The sequence below is a fragment of the Ursus maritimus genome, unplaced genomic scaffold (assembly GCF_017311325.1).
Source record: "Ursus maritimus isolate PB19 unplaced genomic scaffold, ASM1731132v1 scaffold_17, whole genome shotgun sequence".
NCBI lineage: Eukaryota > Metazoa > Chordata > Mammalia > Carnivora > Ursidae > Ursus > Ursus maritimus.
The window spans coordinates 24173061-24193357 of NW_024424119.1; the positions used below are offsets into that span (position 1 = coordinate 24173061).

Genomic DNA, 20297 nt, shown 5'->3' on the forward strand with positions numbered 1-20297 from the left:
GGGGGGGGGGGGAGAAAGAGAAGAGAGACAGCTTGGCAGGGGGAGCGCGCCGAGCAGCCGCGGGGGGCGGGGGCCGAGAAAGGAGCGGGAAGCTCCGAGGCGGGCCGGCGGGCGGGCGCGGGCGGGGGCGTCTCAGCGGCGGCAGTGGGGGTGACAAGTTCTCCGGCCCCGCGGCCGCGCCGCCACTGACCTGGGTCCCCGAACAGGCGCCCCGTCGGTGCCTCCGGCGCTCCGTGGGTCCGCCCGGCAGCCCGCGGGCATCGGGCCCCCGGAGCTTGGGGCTGGGGCCCAGGAGGCCCGGGCCGGCCCAGGGTGGGGGGGCAGGAGCCCCCCGCAACAACACCGAGAGTGCGGGCGGGCGGGCTAGGGGCCGGGCTGAGCTGTGAGCAAGCGAGCGAGGCGGCGAGCGGGCCGGGAGGAGGGGAGGAAGGAGCGCGCCGCGAGCGAGCGAGCGAGGCGAGCTAGCAGAGGGAGCGAGTGAGGGACGGCAGGCAGTGAGGTCATCCTTTGAATCTAATTGTCTGAGTCAGGAGGAGATGTGGCACTTGATGCTGGGGGAGGAGAGGGGGAAGGGACCCTCGGCTCGAGCCGCGGCCCCTCCTCACACCCAGGGCGGCCCGGGCCTCCCTTCCCCCGCCCAGGGCGAAGTTGCCTCAGGCCAACTCCGACCGACCCCTGCCTGTCTCAGGGCTGACTGACCTCCGCGGCCAGGGGGGAAGCAATAAGCCGTGAGATGTGGGACCAAGTCCCACATCACCCCCAGAGAGTGGCCTCTTCCTACTCTCTGGGGGTGATGGCGACCCCTGCCCAGGCCTAGGTCAGGGCCCTAAATTTCTGAGGTTAATGGGAGGCCCCCAAACCCACCTCCAGGTCTTATTCCTACCCTTTGAGGATAGAGGGAGAACTTCAGCCATCCTTTCAGGTTACCTCTGTGCACTTTAGGAGCATGGGGTCTCCAGTTCTATTCCCCAAGTTACTCCTTTCTCTGAGAATTTGGGGGAATCTGGGCATTGGACCCCGGCTCACCTTCCTGCCCTCCGAGAATGATAGTGCAGTGCCACCCAGTCTTCCAGTTACTGCACTTTGGGGGGCTTGAGGAACCCCAATTGACCCCAGAGGTCTCCCTATTCTGCACGCCCAACTCTTCAGGAAGGGCAACAACCAGGTCAGATTCCAGGGCTATTCTATGGTGGGGGTGAAGAGAGACAAGACGGGCCCTGGGCCTGTTAGGTATGCACACCCATGCACGCACATATAAGCACATGTGCACATGTGTAAACACACTGGGGGGAGCACCAAGCAGCTGGGGATGCTCACACCAAGGACCACACACCCCTCCCCTCACCCCATGGGGGAGGGGTGATAAATATTTAAGGGGCTTTTAGCTCAGAAGGGGCTGAAGCTGGAGGAGGGAGGGGGATCCACGATGCCTGATTAATGGGGTTACAGGCTTGGATCAATCCATCTGCCCGCTGCTCCCTGCTCTCTCCTCCCTCCTCCTCCCTCTCCCTCCCTCCCTCGGCCTAATGCGCTTTATCAGGAGACGCTTTTCTGACTTGGCAGCGTCGGGTGTTTTAAATAGACCCATTTAGAGCAGGGGTTGGGGGAGAAAGGGGGGGAAGGGAGACAGAGATTGAGAGAGGCTGGGAGACAGAGACGATTCAGGAGAGACAAGCCCCGGAAGAGAGACCGGGAGAGGAGAGACAAAAGGAGATGCAGAGACAGGGAGATAAGAGACTGAGAGGATGAGACTCCCAGGGAGGCTGATAGGGGAGGTGCGTAACTGGAGGCCAAGGGGAAGCTGGAGGGCCACAGAACAGAAACAAAAAAAGAGACACAGAGAGAGAGAAGAAAGGAGCCACCAGCAGTGGAGAGAAACCAGGAGAGAGGTTCTCTGCAAGGGCTGAGTGCTAGCCTGGGAGACAGCAGATATCTTTTCTTTCCAAAAACAGTTTTTCATCCACTTTGTTAAATTAAAAAGCTGTTTTTAAAGTGGTGCTGGAGGTGCTGCGGAGGGAGGGTGGACAGAACTGCCAAGTCTTCCTTCCCAGCCTCCTCTTGGTTGGGGGGGCCCACAGAAGCTACCTAACCCTTAACCCCCAGGGGTGTTCTCTACCTCCCCTGCTCTCTGTGATCCTCTGGGATCCCCGGAGATATGGTCAGGGCATCAGAGCTACTGTTCCTTGGCAGGAAGACCTTCCTGCTGTCTGGCCTCAGTCCCTCCTGCTGCAGGGAGCCCAGTCTCTCGCCTGACCACTACTAGCCTCTTCTTCTCCAGCCCCCTTCCAAGTAGATGAGGTGTTCCCAATTGCGGGGGAGGACTGCATGCCCTCACAGCAGTAGCTCACTTTACTAACAAGCCATGAGACTCCTCCCAGGTGTGCCCCCTATAAATATTTATTATCCATTGTTGTGTAAATCAAAACTTCTATCAGATACCCTATGTCCTTGGGTCCTCTGGGAACAGTGAGATTGGAAGCTTAACTCTCTACAGCCCTCTGGGGCCTCCCTTCCTCCTCTTCAGAACCCCAGCTCCATTTTAAGTCCCTCTTATGGCCATGTGTCAGCCTGGGATACCTCACCCCACCCAACAACACCCCAGTCCTAGTTTTGAAGGGTCAGTCAGTCCCCCATTCCTGGGCCGGGAAAATGGCCAGTCTGTTTGGGAGCTGAGATGAAAAGCCGGCTGGCCTTTGTGGGCCTCTGGCGGGTTTTGGACAATAGACCCTTCCGTTCCGCTCCAGCGCCTCGATTCCTTGGACGCCCCCACCCGGGGCTGCCAATTGGGGGCCTTGGCTGGCCTTAATGAAAGGCAGGGAGAGTCAAGCCCAGCCCTATGGCTGGCCCCAGAAGATTTTGGAATTTCCGACCCCCATCCCATCTATTCCAAGCCCAGCTGCTCCCCCAGTCAAGCCAGAGGGATGCTTTGGGGGCAGAAAGGGAGCCAGACAATGAGACAGAACATACTCCCGCATCCAGGATTCAGCCCTCTCCGTGCAGACCTGGCTTTGCCCTTGCCTGTGTGACTACAGGTAAGTCCCTTCCCCTTTCTGGACCTATCAGAGGAGTACGAAAAGCCTCAGGAGGAAGAACAGAGGAAGAGAAGGAAGGGATCTCAGGCCCTCCTTCACTTACACCCCCAAACTTGTAGCTCCACCGCACCAGCCTGATGCCTGGAGACGGACGTGCCTCATTTGGGTCCCCAGCACATACCTCTTCACCACTGGCTGCACACAGAGCACATCAATGTCCTCCTCCTCCAGACCAACTTCTTCCAAGACTTCCAAATCCAAGGGGGTGGGATGATGTGACAAGGCTAGATTCTACAAGGGCAAAGGACACAAATCAGAGGTCACAGAGGAGCCACAGGCCTAGTCCGACAAAGAACTCATTCCATACAAACTCATTGAGAGAAGGGGAGACTGAGGCAGACAGCAGATAAGTGTCTACAAGAGGGAAAGCTGGGAATAGTCCAGACTCCCTCCAGCACCCCTTGCTGACTTCAGTTTCTAAACCACAGGGACAAAGGCCAGAAGTGGCCTAACACCACACATGCATACACACTCATACACACCCACAGACAATCCAAAGTCCCCACATAACCAACTCACAGGCACAAGGACCTGAACATCACACACATTCTCACGTGGCCACTGGCAGGGCAAAAACACCCACCATCATACTGTCCTCTTCCTCTGCTCCATCACCGCTATGACTTACTGAGCATCTGTTATGTGCCAGGAACTGTGTCAAGCACTTTATGTGCATTATCTCATTTAACGCTCATGACTTCTCCACGGGGTAGGTTCTATTACTATTCCCCTTGGACAGTTGAAAAAATTGAGATTCAGGGAGGTTAAGTAACTTGCCTAAGACCATACAGCTGATCAGTTCCAGAGCATAGATTTGAGTCCATGTCTAGCTCTGAAGCCTTCGTGCTATACCAATTTACCTCTGCAGTTCTCTCTCTTGCCTGCACAGTGCCTTTCCCAGTAATAATAGTAACAGCTAACACTTGTCCAGGGTTCTTAATGAGTCAGATATCACGGTAAGTTCTTAACATACATTTTGTACTGAATCATCAAAACAACCTTCTCAGGTAATCCTGCTTCCATTTTACAGATGAGGAAACTGATGTTCAGAGAACTAAAGCACCTTGTCCAAAGTCACACAACTGGTCATTGATAAAGGAGCTCGTATTGTACTCAGGGCTGTCTTGAAAGCCACTATTGCTTCTATGGCCTCCAGTCACTTAACAGAGCCCTCACCTTGTACAAGACCCCAAGAGATCCTTAGTGTCCAACTTCCTCTCTTCCCCGCCCAAAAAAGCAGGTCCCACATGTATCTGACAAAGGCATGATCAGGTGCCTAAACACATACCCACGAGGAAGGGCCTCCATGTCATCCAAGTCTGCCCAATGATGCAACCAGAGAGAGATAGGCACAAACTAAAATAAGGTGTTAGAGACAGGCTGGCTGTTGGTAATAGATACAGACACACCAAGAGATAGTCCCCAAGAGAGGGAGACAGAGAGGATGTTAGAGACAGAGAGACACACATCAAGGCCAAAGAATAGTTGGGAAAGGAGACAATAGAGGGAGCACCCAACATAACAGACACAGACACAAACACACATAAAGACAATAGAGGATTGCACACCAACATAACAGACACAGACACAGACTACACATAAAGAGCCCTCCAGGAGCGACTGGCTGGCTCAGTCAGTACAGCATGTGTCTCTTGATCTTGGGGTCGTGAGTTCGAGCCCCATGTTGGGTATAGAAATTACTTAAAAAAAAAAAAAAAAGCCCTCCAACCTTCACAAGAAAAAAACTGTGTAAGCAAACAAGGCTCAGGCTGTGTGTGGCTTGTGTGTTTGTGTGCGTGCACACGTGTTGGGGGGGCCTGCAGAGTCTATCGCTACGCACATTACACCAGCTGCTTCCAGCAATTTCATCTGATTAATAATAAATGCCCCATAATTACAGCTGCTCCCCCAGCCCTTCTTCCTGTTTTTTGTCAGCTGCCGCCAGGCCAGCCCCCTATGGACCCCATGGCCTTCGCCAGCCTCACCTGCTGCCTTCTAGGAGGCTGAGAGTACACAGGCTGATGGAGGAGGCCTGACTCCCAATCTGAGAGGGAATACCCATCTCTATTTTGGATTAATGCTCTCTGCCTTCAAGCAAAAGATCATCTCCCTCAGGTCTCACTCAGCACTCTCCCCTACCCTCGGTATAACCCGTGACCCCTAACATGGCCTAGGAGCCCAAGTCTGGGAAGCAGAGCAATGAACTCTGAACTCCCCTTGCCTACTCTTTATCACTCACCGGCTGAGAGAAGTCTTCACTCACAAACTTCCCCTAGCCTTGGAACCCCACAGGCTCAAAGGAGAAAGGGACTAGTTCAGTGGCCTCCACCCCATCATTCCAACCCAGGCAGCCCCAGAATCTCTGCCTACTTGTGGACCCTCATGTTTTGGACACTCAATGGCTCCACCTCCATTCCTGAGCCCCCCACCAGGTCCACCTCCTTCCAGGCCTCCCACCCTAGCTCTCCAAGGCAGCTCTATCAGAATCAGCTGCGGGTTTGTGCTGATCTGTTTCTAATCGCTGGGGCCTGGTTCACGCTTGCCCCCCCCCCCAATATTGATTCCATTATTTGGAGAGTCATTGACGTCAGGGCCCTGGATGAGTGCCAAAACCGCCTTCTCTCCGGGCCTGGGCCAGGGCCCAGGCCCCCCCCATCCCGCGATTTCACAGAGGGGCCCAGAAAGGTCAGCTTACAAGCCAAGGTCACACGGCATCTGCCCTCAGAGGCTGGGATCTTCTTACCTTTTGGGGACCACTGTGCACCATCCACCTCCCCAGGAGAGGTGATATGCAGAGGCCTAAGGGTCAGAAGTGAGGTGGGGGCCTATAAAAGGGGGTGTGTAAGAACCCCACTGGGACTCAAACTGTGGGGAAGGGCTCCAGGAGGTAGGGCTGGGGGCAGTGGCTCAGAAGAGGCTACTGAGGGAAGATCTGTTCTTTGCCACACACTTATTGTGGAATATCCTGAAGCTGGACTTGAAATGGTTACTACTGACTACTTAATTTTTATGTCTGATATCGGATGTATCTTCAAACTCTCCAAGAAGGAAATTCTCTGCAGCATAAGATAACAGATTACCCTAAGTATCGGCATAATTTGAAGAACTGGCACCACTAATTTTATAAATCTTTGTTCCATAATAAAACAGAGACTCAGTCTCCTGTGCATCTGTCTATGCTGCCTCAGTTTCCCCATACTCTCCAGTGTCTCCCAGCTCTGTGTCTATCTTATCAAGATGCAGCTACTGTTACACCAGCCCACACCAGCAACTCCTAGGCTCTGGCTGGATAGGGTATTTTTAGGATCTGAACCCCGTGTTCTCAGACAGACATGAATAATCGATATAATCTGTGGTGCCCATGGCAGCTAGACAACCTCAGAGCCTAGCCTCAGCAGCTCAGAAGTGGGGTCCATTGCCTTGGCTAGAGTCCAAGAAACCCTGAGTAGAGAGACCAAGGGGCACGCTCACAATCACATGAAGAGAAAAGGACTTTACCACCTTCTGAAAAATCCTGAAGCTGGGGAGAGGACAGAAGTGACCTCCAACCTCTGCAACAGAATCAGGGTCATCACCCTGCCCTAGTCTCCCTCAGTCCTGACCTTTTCAAGGAAGAAGCCGCCTATCCTCCACACTGCTTCCCTGACTGCAGGCAAGTCCTTCCTTCGGTCTAGGCTGCAGATCATTCAGGGGTCCTTTGAGCCAAACAGGGGTAATACAACAGAGGGTGTTGGATCTCAAGCCACAAACCCCAGAGAATCCCCCTTCCCTGTGGTCTGTCCCACTCAAGATTCGTTCCTCAACATTTTTTTAAGATTTTATTTATTTATTTGAGATAGCATAAACACGAGGGCGGGGCAGAAAGAGAGGGAGAAGCAGGACCCTGGGATCATGACCTGAGCTGAAGGCAGATGCTTAACCGACTGAGCCACCCAGGCGCCCACCCCCCTTTTTAAAAAGATTTTATTTATTTATCATTCCTCAACATTTATTGAGTACTGTGCTGGGAGTTAAGAATATGGTTCTGCCCACATGGAGCACTCAGTGGGCTGGGAGAGAAAAAGATGCATTGTCTACTCAACACCGTCCCCCTACTGCGCACCAGGTCTGTGCTGGGGCAGGGTGCCACAGTGAGCAAAGCAGACCCAGTCTCCACGGCCCCCAGAGCTCACGGGCAATTACTATGTAACCTTGCTGAGTTTTGTGAGGGGAAAGTATAGGTAGTGTATAGTGGGGCATACCGACCATCCCAGGTCTGGAAAAACTCCCGCAGGACTGAGGACTCTCCAGTCCCTTCCTAGACTCCGGGAGCCCTTGACTGACCAGAAGTCATCAACACAGTCTAGCTTCAGTTCCCTCCACTGCAGCTGTAGCCCCAGCTTCGGGGAGCTGATCCTACAAGCAGCAGGGTCTAACTCTTCCCACATCTGCCCCAGCTCCCCCTTCCACCCCTTGGCCCCCAGAGCTCCTGGCTCTGGTGACCCCCAACCCAGCATGGCTCTGTGCTTTGGGGGCTCTCTTTGCCCTCTACAGACAGAGGTAAAGGGGGGTGATGACTTCAGCACTCTCAGCCAACAGGGACCGCTTGCTTCCCCAGCCTCTCCCCACAGGAAGCTGGAGCCTGGGTGGATGTGGTCATCCAGGGCCACAGTTTACACAGCTAAGGTCTCCCCAACTCCCTTCACCCCATGGTGGGTCTGGAGGAAGGGTCAGCTCTCTTCTCAGCCTCCTTGCTCTCTGGGACCCCCTCCCACCAAACCAGGCACACATGGTCCCCCCCACCAACCCATCTGCATTTCAAAGAAAATCTGCTCCATATGTTTTGATTCATTTACACTTCAACTCACCATGGGGGGGCAGAGAGCAGGCCGCCTTGCCTTCAAGCCCCCCACCCCCACAGGGGGGCTGGGGAGCATGTGCCCCTTCAGGGACAGGGAGCTGATACAGCCCAGCTATCTGAGCCTGAGGGCCAGATCCCTACTGCCCTCAGGGTGCCCATGGGGTGACTGTGCCCCTCAGGCCCCAACTTGCTGGCCTCCATAGTGGGAGGGCATGTAAGCCCAGCAGTGTCTCTAAGGCAGGTGAAGTCCTAGTATAGGTTACAACCTACCCCAACTCTCCCCCATGGGGCTACTGCTCCTCTAGGGAGTAGAGAACACTGGTCATACCATAGAGACAGGATAAGAGCTCAACAGACATTCCAGGAGACATTGCGAGATATAACATAAACTTGGCCCCTACCCCTCCTCTCCAGCCAGGGCAGAGGGGAGGGTGGGTTTCAGTCCAGTCTCCTCCTTCAGCTACCTTTTCACCACAGATCTGGGCTACCATCTCCCTTCGAATCAGAGATCCAACACTGTGGAATGTTCAAAGGAGCCAGAGGTCTACCCACCTCTTACCAAGTCAACCTTCACACTCCTCCCATACTAAGGATGACTGGAATGGGAGAAATGTCTTGGGAGGAGATGAGTCTTTTTTCCCCCACACCTGATTCTCCTACCGCAGAAGGGGTACCCAAAACTATTTAAGGGGCATGTGCATGTACATGGCACATGGGAAACTCTAAGAGTATATAACTCTCCTGTACCAAAAAGCCACTCAGACCATCCTGCTCAGACCTTCCTGCCACTATAGCCTAGTCTCCTTGTGGAAAGAAAGGCAGAAAGGGTTTAACCCTAAATAGGTCAGGGTTTCCCACCACCCTCTCCATCAGCCCACAGCCCAAGTGAGTGACATGCCCAAAATGTATCCCCTCTCCTCCCCACCTTTGGAGGGGGCAGGTCTTGTCCCAGTCTCTGTTCCTTATCCAACTGCCCTGACACACACCATAAACCAAAGAAAATACCGGTGTATTTGACTATGAGTTCCAAGTTTCACTAGGAGTGTAAACACCACAATCCTAGTTTGGGTTTGAATGTGAGCCCCAGGATGGAAGCATAACTGGGTGTGATTCCAAGTGTGAACCCCAGGGCCCCCCACGGGGAATATAAAAGTCTTAAGATGGAAGCATAAGTCTGAGTGTGAGCACTAGAGCTTTAGTGTGAGTACTAGAGCTTTAGTGTGAGTCTAAGCCCCAAGATGGAAGTAAGAATCTTGCTAGTGTGAATCTGAGTGTGAGCTCTAAGATGGAAGTATGAGTTCATGAACTCCAGTGTCCTATGTGAGTCCTTGAGTTCAAATGTGAGCCCCCGGTTCCCTACTGGAGTCTGAGTGTGAGCTCTTAGTCTTAATGCGACTCTGAGTATGAGCCCCAGAATGTAAGTGTGAATCTGAAATGAGGACCAAGTGTGAACTCTAGGACCCCTGTGAGATTCTGAACATGGGCTCTAGGTCTCAATGTAAATCTATGAGCCTTCAGGACAGAAATGTGAATCTAAGGGTAAGCCTGGAGTCCCAATGTGAGTCTTTGTGTAAACCCCAGGACTGAAGTGTAGAACTGGATAAGAGCCCCAGAACTTAAGTGTGAATCTGAGTGTGAGTCCCATTGTTCTGGTAATTTTGAGTGTGAGTCCACATGCATTTAAGTGTCCCAGTGTGAATCTAGGTATGAATTCTGAAGCTCCAGGAAGTCTTGAATGTGAATTTCAAACTCCTAGTCTTTGTATAAGGTCAGAATCTGTTGGAGTATTAGTTCTGATGGAGTGTGAACCTTAGCTCCATGTCACCAATCCTGACCAGGAACCCCAAGAACCAGTTCAGAGGTTTGGTGTAGGTTTTGACAGTGGAGTGGTTTGGACAGAGTGACATAGTTTATTGAGACACATAGGCCCCTCCACCCCTCAAGCCCTGGCTAGCCCTGCATTCATAGGAATATTCAATTGTTCAAGTCCCATCCCCACACATGCAATGATACACCATCACACCCAGAGTTAGACACACAAAAATACAGTTTCAGAACCCCTGGACATACAGCAATGGTAAATGCGCAAACACACCCAGCATTTCAAAGTCCCACCTCCGTGATTACAGCCACATGAACACCCCCAGTGACACACACACAAATATACCAAGTGTTACAAGCAAAACAACTAGTGTTACAGACACACTCCCACAGTGGCATGCAGACACACACCTAGTTTTGCAGCCAAGCTGCCAGCCACACAGACACACACAGACGCTTCTCAAAGAGAGAGACTAGACGGAAAGGGAAAGAAAATCCTGAATTTTCAACAAGGCGTGAAATAGTCCTGCCCGCCTGAAGCTACTGAAGGGGGGAGGGGGCCAAGAGAGCGAGCGAGTGCGAGAGCTAGACGCAGGAGGAGAGGCTCCGGAGAGGAGAGGAACCGAGGAGGAGAGCTGTCCGTCTGGTGACCTCCCCGCGGCCCAGCCCCCACGCACGGTGAGATACACTACTCGGAGCAACACTGGGACACCCGAGCCGGCTCACACAGAGCCGCACTGGGGGAGACACACACCGGCGGACTCACAAAGAGATGGGGATACACCACAAGCGGACTCATACAAACACACAACACAGGAGGTCTTACAAAAAGACCCTGAAGGAAACCCACTACATCGTGATACATACAGGCGGACTCACGAGGAAACCACAGGCAAGATCACACCGACACACACACATACGCGGATTCACACGGACACACATACGCTGCCAAACGCGCGGCCGTCCGTTCACACCCCTGGGCGCTTTGAAGTCTAGATTTCTGCGGGAGAAGGAAGCCGCCTCCGGGCGCGCGGGGGGTCACTACGACCCCCCAGTTCCGGAATTTTCCCAGACCCCGCGCGCGCTGCTGAGGGGTGAGAGAGAATAGGGACGCTAGGACAATCCGCCCCGGCCACCTCCCCCCTGCCGATTGTCCGCCCCCACCATCACCACGCCCAACCCCCCGACGCGCCCGGACGCGGGGGGCGGCTTCTCAAGCGCCCCCGCCCCCGAGTTTGCGGGCAAAGTTTCCCTTGAACTTTCCCGTTTCCCTCTCCCCCCGGGTCGCGGGCCCACGCGTGTCCTCTCCCTCTTCTAGCGCGCACGAGGGCCGCGGGTCTGTCGGTCAGCGGGAGGGTCTGAGGGTCCGGCCGCGCGCGGTCCGCCGCGGGGTACTCACCGCGCCCTCGGGCCACCGGGGCTCCGCGCCTCGCCCTTCGACCACCCCGGGCAGGGAGCGAGGCACGGAGCGCGGAGCTAGCACCGCTGCCGGATCCCGCTGCCGAGCCCCGCGCCGCGCAGGCTGGAGCCGCCGCCTCCGCTGCCGCCGCCGCCGCCCGCTCTGCACCGGCTCCTCGGCGCTCGGCGGCTTTAACCCCCCCATCCTCCTCCCTCCCTCGCGCGCTCCCTCCCTCCTTCCCTCGCCCATGTGACCGCGGGCGCCCGCTCGGCCGCGCGCGCCCTCGCTCCCCTCCCCCTCCCGCCTTGTCTCCCCGCGCCTCCGCGGCCGCGCGCCACGACCCCCTCCCGGCCACTGCCCCCGCGCGCCCCCGCCTTGGCACGCTCCCGCGCCTGGCATGCGCGGACACACTCACTCTGCTCAGGCCTGTGAGCCCCCACTCCCACCCGACTCGCGCTCGCACGCACCCTCCCCCCGCTGGCACACTCGCCCGCACTGGCACGCGTGGCCCGCTCACATTCGCCCTTTCCCGGGAACGCCCTCCAGACGGCTGTGGCCCCTGTGCTTTACGCGCAGGCCCGACCGCGAGTGTCAAAAACGCGCGTGCACACGTACCCGCACCCACTCTGCGGGATCCCCTAGGGACGCTGGGCGCGCCCCCGCTCTCCCCCGGTCGCTCATTCACACTCCCTCTCTCACTCAGCCTTGCCCAGGTCTCTGCTGCTGAACGCTCCCACTTGTTCAGGCCCTGACTGCCTCGTACCGACACCCCGGCACACCCTGGGCCAATTCTGAGGGTCCTGCTGCCGGCATCTCTGTGAGAGGAGCACGAGCCAGAGCCCCCAGGCCCCATTTTGGGTACAGGAGGCCAGCTATCTCCGCCCCTCCCCTATTCCTGCTGCTCCCATCAATGACTACCCTCCCAGTCACAAACACATACGCTCCCCGCACGGAGGGAAGGGGGCTTTACGCTCCCCTGACCGGGCTGGACCAGGCTGGGAGCCCAGGCCCTCGTCTCCCACCAAGTCTCCGGTGACACCACCGCAACTACCCTCTCCTTCCTCGCCCCGCGGGACCCATGGCCTGGGGAGAAACCTCCGCTTGGACGAACAGGATAGGGGGGGTGCACCCTCTATGCCTGGATGGGCAGTTCCAGAATGCGGGGCACGCGCGAGTTTGGCGCTGGAGGTTCACCCCCTCGAGTTTTCCTTTCGCAGGCTGGGCCTCTGAGGGGCCAGTGCACTCATTTCACTTGCCCAAGGGCCTCCAGTCTGGCTACGACATGGGGTATTAAGGTTAGACAACCTGACCAGTTTCTGAAGCTATGCGAGAACGCACCAGAAAGGTTGCATGCCAGAAGCGGAGAACAAGTGGCCCACCCCCATCTCCACCCCATGGATTTTTCACCTGACTTTTGACCCATAATCTCTGCGCCTTGCCCCTCCTGGGAGCTGGTCCAGGGCGGGGGGCGGGGAGAGGGGAAGGAACTATCTCGCAGTTTCCTCACACCCTTCCCCAGTAGTCTGCCCGGAGCGCCCGGGCCCTTTCCCAAGAAGTGCCTTAGGGACTCCCGTTGCAGAGGAAAAACCTTCCCGCCACTGCCCGGGCTTTTCACTTTCACTTCCGTGGCTTCAGAATCTCCTCAGTGCAACCGATAGGGGTCAGCCGGGGCTGAGGCTCAGAGAGGGCAGGTTGGGGCTTAAAGACACACAGCGAAATAATGGCGCCCAGCTGAGATCCCATCCATCCCCACCCACAGTAAGCGTCTCCTGTCTGGCCTCTCGGGCCCGCAGCCCCCAGCCTCCCAAGCCACGGACGAGGACGAGATGGTAGGCACCGGGAAAGAGCGGGGGCGGTGCGACAAAACTGGGGGAGGGAAGGAGGGGCCAGGAATTTCCCCTCACCCGGCGCGGAAACTAGGCTTGGATGGGGTTGGGTGCTCAGGAGGCCCCGCTCCCCTCGAGGGGCCGAGGGGCGCCGAGATCGGCGGGTCATTGGTGGGCCGACTTGACCTCCGGATCCTCCAGTGTCCCTCCCGGACGCTGTCTCCTGCCAGGTTGAGAGCAGTGGGGAGTTCCGCCCCGGACAACGTCCCCTCTCCACCTGGGGACTCGGGGCCTGCAGTCAGCAGTGCCGAAGTCCGCGGGTGCCGGGGCAGGGTCTGCGCGGGGCAACCGGGATCCGGGGGCCGGACATGTCGGTGTGTCAGAGGATTAGCGTGGACAAGAGGCGCACGTCGAACCGGATCCCGGCATCCGTTGATCCTCAGCAACTTCCAGGAGCAGCGCCCAGCGGCCGCTCCCGCTTCCCCGGTGCCGCAGCGACACCTGGCGGGCAGTGCGGGAGGCGCGTACCCTCTAAGGCTGCGGATCGGTCTCAGAGGCAGCGCCCACCTACGAAACAACCCCTGGGTGGGGCCCCTTCCCTTCCGCCGCCCTCCGAACCGATTCTGCTCCCACCTGGTATGGGGCAACAAATTACTCGTGGGTTTCCGATCCTGCCGCCTTCAATGCCCTATCTGCCCAGGAGTTTATGAGCTTCCCAAGCCTCCCTGTGTAACCCTCCCACATCCCAGGGCCGTGGGGGCAAAGCCAGGCTTCTTAAGTGGGGCTTAAAAGCCCTTGTAGGATCTGGCCCTGTCTCCTCTCAAGCTTTTTTAAATCTAATTTTGTGGGTTTTAAAAAAAGATTTAATTTTTAAGTAATCTCTACACCCAAGGTGGGGCCAGAGCTCACAACCCCGAGACCAAGAGCCACATGCTCTAGGGACTGAGCCAGTCAGGTGCCCCTACTCTTCAGCTTTATTAGGCACCCCCATCCCCAGCCGTCCTAGCTCTGCACCAGCCCCCTTCTCCGTCATGGTGCATTTATCCTTAAGCTAAACCCCACTTCACTGACACCCTCCCCCCAGTCCCACCCCATCTTCACCCCTTTACAACATCTGCCTCTCCCTTGAGGGGCAGCAGGAAGTAACTCCCTTAGTTCAGAGCCCTCCTGCCCTGCAGGTAATGTAGATTCCAGATTTGAGGCTTGGGGAATCCAGGGATGTTCTCCTTGACTTTGAGTCCCTGTTTTACACCTGCCATGAAAGAGGGCTCTCTGGCAGGACTTTTGGCTCCACCCTCCTCCACCATGGCACATGACCTAACCTTGGACCACATTGTGCCCTTCACTCCCAGGAATCAACTTTGCCATCCCAAGACTGGGTAGCAAGGAGCCTTCCCCCCCCCCCCATTCCTACTGATGTGCCCTCAGGGAAGGAGAGCTTCCATCCACCTCCTGTGCTCTACCTTTTCTAGTGCTCCTTTGGGAAATGATGCTCTTCAACCTGCCATACCACCAGAAAGTTCCACTGGGGGTCACATACCTGGCTACCCAAAGTTACAAACACAAAGAGGCTCTCTGTCTTGCCCGCAAATGCCAAACACACCATCATGCGAAGTCCCATGCTCGATCTCAAAGAGTCAAATGTTTCTATTCTACCTCACTATGGTCCGCGGGGAGTCAGGGTCCTCTGCTTGCAACTGGCAGCCAGAAGGTCCTACCTGGAAGGGCAGGACTCTCCGAATCACACATTTGTACGCCATCTCCACACATAGACACAGCCAGACACACAGCCATGTACTCAGTCACACCGCGTGTCACTGAGGCACACATGCATAGGCACACACATTCTCAATCACACCAAGTCCCACACTGGGGTTTGGCGGTAGGGGCGGGCTCTGGGAGGCAGTTACGTAAAAGCCCTCATAGCTCCCCCTCTCGCTCCCCCTCACCGCGCCCCCCCTGCTTCCTCTCGCAGTGCCAGCGCCCGGGGCGGCTTGGCCGGGGACCGGGAACAGCTCGGCCTCGCGGAGGCTCCAGGCGCCGAGAAACCCGATCCCGACACAGCCCCAGGCCGAGCCAGGGAGGGGGGCCCCTTGAGCACCCACACACACACACTCAGGGTCCAGCCCGGCCCCCCAGGGAGGACTCACCCCTATTCTGGGACAGCACCTAGGGCCCACTTACAGCACTCCAGTGCAGCAGAGCCCCTTCTGGAATCCTGTTATTTGGACGACTGCCTAAGTGTGCCCTGACCCTTCCAACCTTGGCACCAGAAAAGGGCAAAGATTCCCTAAAGGTAGAGACTAGGAGAGAGCTGCAACTCTAATGGGGAAACCTAAGTATTCAGCCTAGAATTGCCCTCAATTCTCCGGAGCTACCTATACTGCCCTCCTCACTGGGGCCCTCTACAGCCTCTCTGGTAGAAAGGGCGCTTTCCGTCCCGCTCCAGGTTCCCCTCAGGTTTGCTGCCTACTGATCCCAACATATTCTACCAGAATTCTTAATTATTTGGAGAGGTCCAAATCCTCCCCTCCCTCTCTTTGATATCCTTCCTTCCTCCTTAGTTGGAAGTTCTAATGCCAGTCTAACCCTCAGTTCCTCCTGTTTTGCTAAGAAGGAAGTTTGAAGGCAACCTGAGACACTGAAAATGAAATCCCTGAAAGGAGAAAGGATTAAGGCTCAGGAAACCCCTGAAAGTCTGGAGTCTAAGAGGAGGGAAGAGAACGTCCGAATCCCCCCTCCCCAATACAACCTCCACCCTACTCTGCAGCCCAGACTCTAGTTTTCAAAATAGCTTTTGAGTATTCGCCTGGGCTGCCCAGGCCCAGGCAGAAAGGGAATTTCCCCCATGTTCTCTGCTAATGAACAAAACATTTCATGTTGAAATTCCTCCTCTGCCCCCAACCCAGTGTCTCTAGGGCCCCCCAGGCTGACCAAGCAGAGGGACCGCTAGGAGGGGAGTAACAGTGGGGGAAAGCCTCCAGGGGAAGCATAATTTACACGGGGGGCATCTTTTTTCATAAATAATTAGAGCGGCTTTTTTTTTTTTCACTTTTGGCTAAAATTACCCACTCCTGTGGCAGCTTCCCAGAAAGGGCGGCGGGAGGGCAGCCGGAGCTGTCCCAAGGCCCAGGACATGGCCCCCCTCCCCTGGGCGAGGAGCTTTCCGCAAGTTGTTTTCCTGGTCTCTTCCTCTTGGATGTTTTTTTGATTATTAATCACATTTTCCATCCACGGGCTCAGTCCAGACCCCCTCCCCCTGGGGTCAGAGCTGGACAGAGGGAGGAGGAACACGCTCCAGAAGGATGAGTTGGGGACAAGATGGGCAGTGACCCCTGGTCTTGGCTGACCTGAAAGAGACTGTCAGTGGTATGTCACAGATCACACCCTCGCCATCCTGGTACATAGTAGGACCTTAATCGGTACAAATGGAGTGAATGAATGAGCAGGTGTCCAGCTCTCACAATGCCTAGCTGGCGCTGGAAGGCAAACCCCCTACTGTCAGTTCCCTTATGCTACAGACAGGGAAACAACTCAGAGAGTGGGAGTCACCTAACCAGGGTCACACAGTAAGTAAGTGCCAGAGCCAGAACAGGACTCCAGGAATGCTGATGGCCTCCCCTTCATAAGGCAGCCAATAAGTATATATTGAGCATCTACTGTATGCCAGGCATTGATCTAAGTGACAGAACAGAGCAGTGAACCAAACAGACACAAATCCCTGCCCTCTCAAGGATTTGGGGCAACTAGAAGTCCACACGCTGCTGCTACGTGTATAAGTTAGTACAACCACTTTGAAACATTGTTTGGCAGGATCTAGTAAGCTGAACATAGATAAACCCTGTTACCTCACAAAGAATGTTCACAGCAGTTTTATTCATACTAGTCTCAAACTGGAAACAACCCAAATGGATGAATAGATTATGGTGTAGTTACGGCAATAAAACAGAACCAACTGTAGCTACATGCAACAGAAAAATGGAGAAAGCTCACAGACAAAATGTCGAGCAAAGAGAAAAAAAAGAACCAGACACAAAAGGGTACGTATTGAATGATTTCATTTATATAAAGCTCAAGAACAGGCAAGCTCATTTATGGTGATAGAAGTTGGAATTGTTGCGGGGGGTGGCAGTTCCAAGAGTTTAGACACGTGTCAAAATTTGAGCTGTACCCTTAATATCTGTGTACTTTACTGTTTACTTTTTGTCAAAAAAAAAAAAGTTCAAACATCCCTTGCCCTCATGGAACTCCCATTCTAGTCAAGGAAGATGGATACTGAACAAAATAGGTAAGTATACAATTTGTCCATGTGAGAGTGCCAGGGCTTGCCCCCTTAGGCAAGAGGCGACAGCCTACATGTTGCCTAAAAGAAGCCTAGATTAAGCCCCTTTGTCTTCTCCCTTAGTGCCATAGTCTCTTTCCTTATAGTAACTTGGGTAATGTTTAACTACTCAGTTACTTGCGAGCTCCATGACGACAGCCCTGTGACAGCTAGAGCTGGGTCTGGCATAGAACAGGTGCTCCTAACATTTGAACTAGATTTAAGGAAATAATGAATGAATGAATGAATGAATGATGAATGAATGAATGAATGAATGAATGAACGAACGAACGATGTAAGCAAACAGGACAACATGGACCTGGAGGAGTCAAGTCTCAGGACACAAGTGAGGGAAACTATCTGAATGGGTTACAGCCTCAAGGGGTGGGAAAGAGAGTTTGGTATCCAGCAAGGGATTAAGCAGAGACCCAGAAGGCAGACTACGACAGTCTGAGTGGCTCAGAGACCACATCCTGAAGCGCCTCTGGTGCCAAGGCCACGCAGGCCTGGAAAGGCAGAACGCAGGTGAGGAACACAGCCGGATCTGCGTTTGAGTGAGATCCCTGAAGCTGCTGCTATACAGGGCGGTGGGCAAGGCTGAGGCTGAAAGTGGGGCAGCCAGGGAAGAAGTGTTTGCAGTTACTCCAGGAGGGAGACCTCCAGCCTGACCTGGGGCAGGGCCATGGGGTTGAAGAGAGAACAGAGCTTTGGGGGAGGGAGAGTGGGTGCTCAGATTCATCTCCATCTGCTCCCTTGTCACCCTATACACATAGAAGACCCCTGGACGCTTAGTCCAGCGTCTGCTTTTCTAAGGACCGCCCCTCGCCATCCCCCATGATTCGAAGTCTGGGATAAGTTTGGAAAGAGCAGCAGATGGTCAGGGAGAGAGAAGAGGATCCAGAGGGGATGGAGGGTGGAGAGAGGGACAAGAGAAGACAGAGAAACTAGGAATTAGGACACTAAGTATGTTTGAAGACTGGAGAAAGGGCACCGACTTGCAAAATCACAGATGCAGTTTTCATTTTGTGTTGTAAAAATTTGCATGAAACTAATTCCCTGCTCAAAAGCACAAAGTCCCTCCCACCCTTCCTTCCACTCCAGTGGGTCTTGATCCCTTTCTCCCCCAATTCTTCATGGAGGAGGCATATGTCTTCGAAGGATTGTCTCCTTCCAGTGACAGCCCAGATCCCTGCTGCTGGAGAGCTGCCTCCCTGATAACAGAGCTGGGATTTCCAAATAGGACTGAGGGCCACATGGCCCCAAGATTGGCTTCCTCCCTTCATCTCCCACAGCTCCATTTCCAGCCAGCCTGTGATTCCCTGGGGCAGGGGCAGAGGGAGGAAAAGAGGCCCCAACTTCTTCCTCAGAAACTCAATTGTAGTGATTCAGAAGACAGAGAAAAATTAGGGATTTGAAGACTGAATGCCAGAAACACCAAGTCCCAGGGAAACAGACAGAAGCAGATGGGAGTCCAAGAGAGAAAATTGAATGGAGTTCAGTTCAACAGACATTTATTAGCACCTACTGTGTGCCAGGCCCAGAGAGAATATTGGGTACAAAAGCACAGATGACTCCCAGGTTTTTGGCATGGGTAACTGGGAGATGATGGTGTCATTCACTGAGCTGGAGAGAGTTGGGCTTGACATGTCCAGGTGAAGGGTCTGTGGGATGACGGCCAGCAGGGACAAGGATGGGGAGAACACAGGAGATGAGAGAGGGCCGTCCGGCTGGCAGTGTGCAGTCCCTGTTCAGCAGCTCCCCGTGCCCCCGGTAACTGGCTCTTGCTGGATGTGTGGGTATTCATCAAAGTCTCAGACTGATCTGGGCACTCTGAGCGAGCTGGGAGATAATAAGATGGATCATGGAGCAGGGAGAGTAAATGATGAGGGGGAGGAGTGGATTGAGGATTTCAGGACTGAAAACCAGAGAAGCTGGGGCACCTGGGTGGCTCAGTTGGTTGAGCCTCTGACTCTTGATTTCAGCTCCGGTCATGATTTCAGGTCCTGAGATCAGGCCCACGGTCTCCCTCAGCCCCTCCCCCTGCTCGTGAGCTAGCATGATGTGTGCTCGCTCTCTCTCAAATAAATAGGTGATAGATAGATAGATAAATAAATAAAATCTTTAAAAAACAAAACAAAAACAAAAAACAGAGAGGGCAGAGAAGGTGTGGTTGCCCCCAGAGACAGAACGAAAGCAGAAGTCAGGGTTGTCACAAGACTGAAAAGGAGCTGGTGAGGCCAAGAAAAAGCTCTGGGCTTTAGCAGCCAGGATTGGGCTGAGGTCACTGCACCAAGCTGGTGTTAAGGAGCTGGGCTGATGGAGCCCCTCCACAGAAGCCTGTGAGCAGAGTGTAGGCCCCTCCTTCCCCAGCCTCCCTGCTGTCCCCAGAGCCCTGCTTGGTCTTGGGGCCTGTCTCAGCCAGCCACTGGGAAGAAGAGGATGGAAAAGCTCCCTTGCCCCCAGACTCCTATCCCTGAGCCTCTAGTTTCTGGCATTCCTAGGAGGCTCCTGAGCATTCCTCAAGCTTGGGAGCCCTCATCAGCCAGGGAACCCCGGGGACCCTGGGGGTAATTGAAACCAGGGTTAAGACATTAGAAACCATAACGCCAACTCCCCGGCTCCCTCAGGATAGTTCCTGGTTTTCTTCTCAACCCTATCCTCCCTGCTGCTGACAGCTCAGCTCTCTGGGCCCCACCAGCTGGGCCATGACCTTCTTCCCCAAACCAACTAGAAGGGGCCTCCAACCAGAAAGCACCCAAAGCCAGCCCTTAGGGACCTCTTCTCTGTGCTTGGCTAGACTTAGCCTCCATATTGAAGTGTCCCCAAATTCTAACCTTGATCCCTTATTGCAGAACCTATCTTAGGGGATTGAAATTAGACAAAGGGAAGGGTTTCTCAGTATTGTGAAAGAGAGAGAGGTAGGAGCTGTGGGGCAGGAGTGCCCCTCTATTAGTAGGCGCTCAGTAAATCTGTGGGGAAGAAAGAATGAATCTCAAAG

The 20297-nt window shown here is 54.8% G+C and overlaps 1 protein-coding gene across 4 annotated transcripts in view; it reads right to left on the bottom strand.

The window, feature by feature from the left end:
* The window catches only part of CNTFR (ciliary neurotrophic factor receptor), a 43169-nt gene extending 28392 nt beyond the window's left edge, over nt 1-14777 (bottom strand). For 2 of the 4 annotated variants that reach the window (XM_040631544.1, XM_040631545.1), the window contains exons 1-2: nt 11153-11295; nt 3214-3323 (exon numbers count right to left, since the gene is read on the bottom strand). The gene's annotated coding sequence lies outside the window, so the exon portion shown is untranslated. Of the gene's footprint in view, nt 1-3213; nt 3324-11152; nt 11296-14634 lie in introns of those variants that run through there. The other 2 variants (XM_008695142.2, XM_040631543.1) reach the window with 2 other exon arrangements.
* Nucleotides 14778-20297: the final 5520 nt, after the last annotated feature.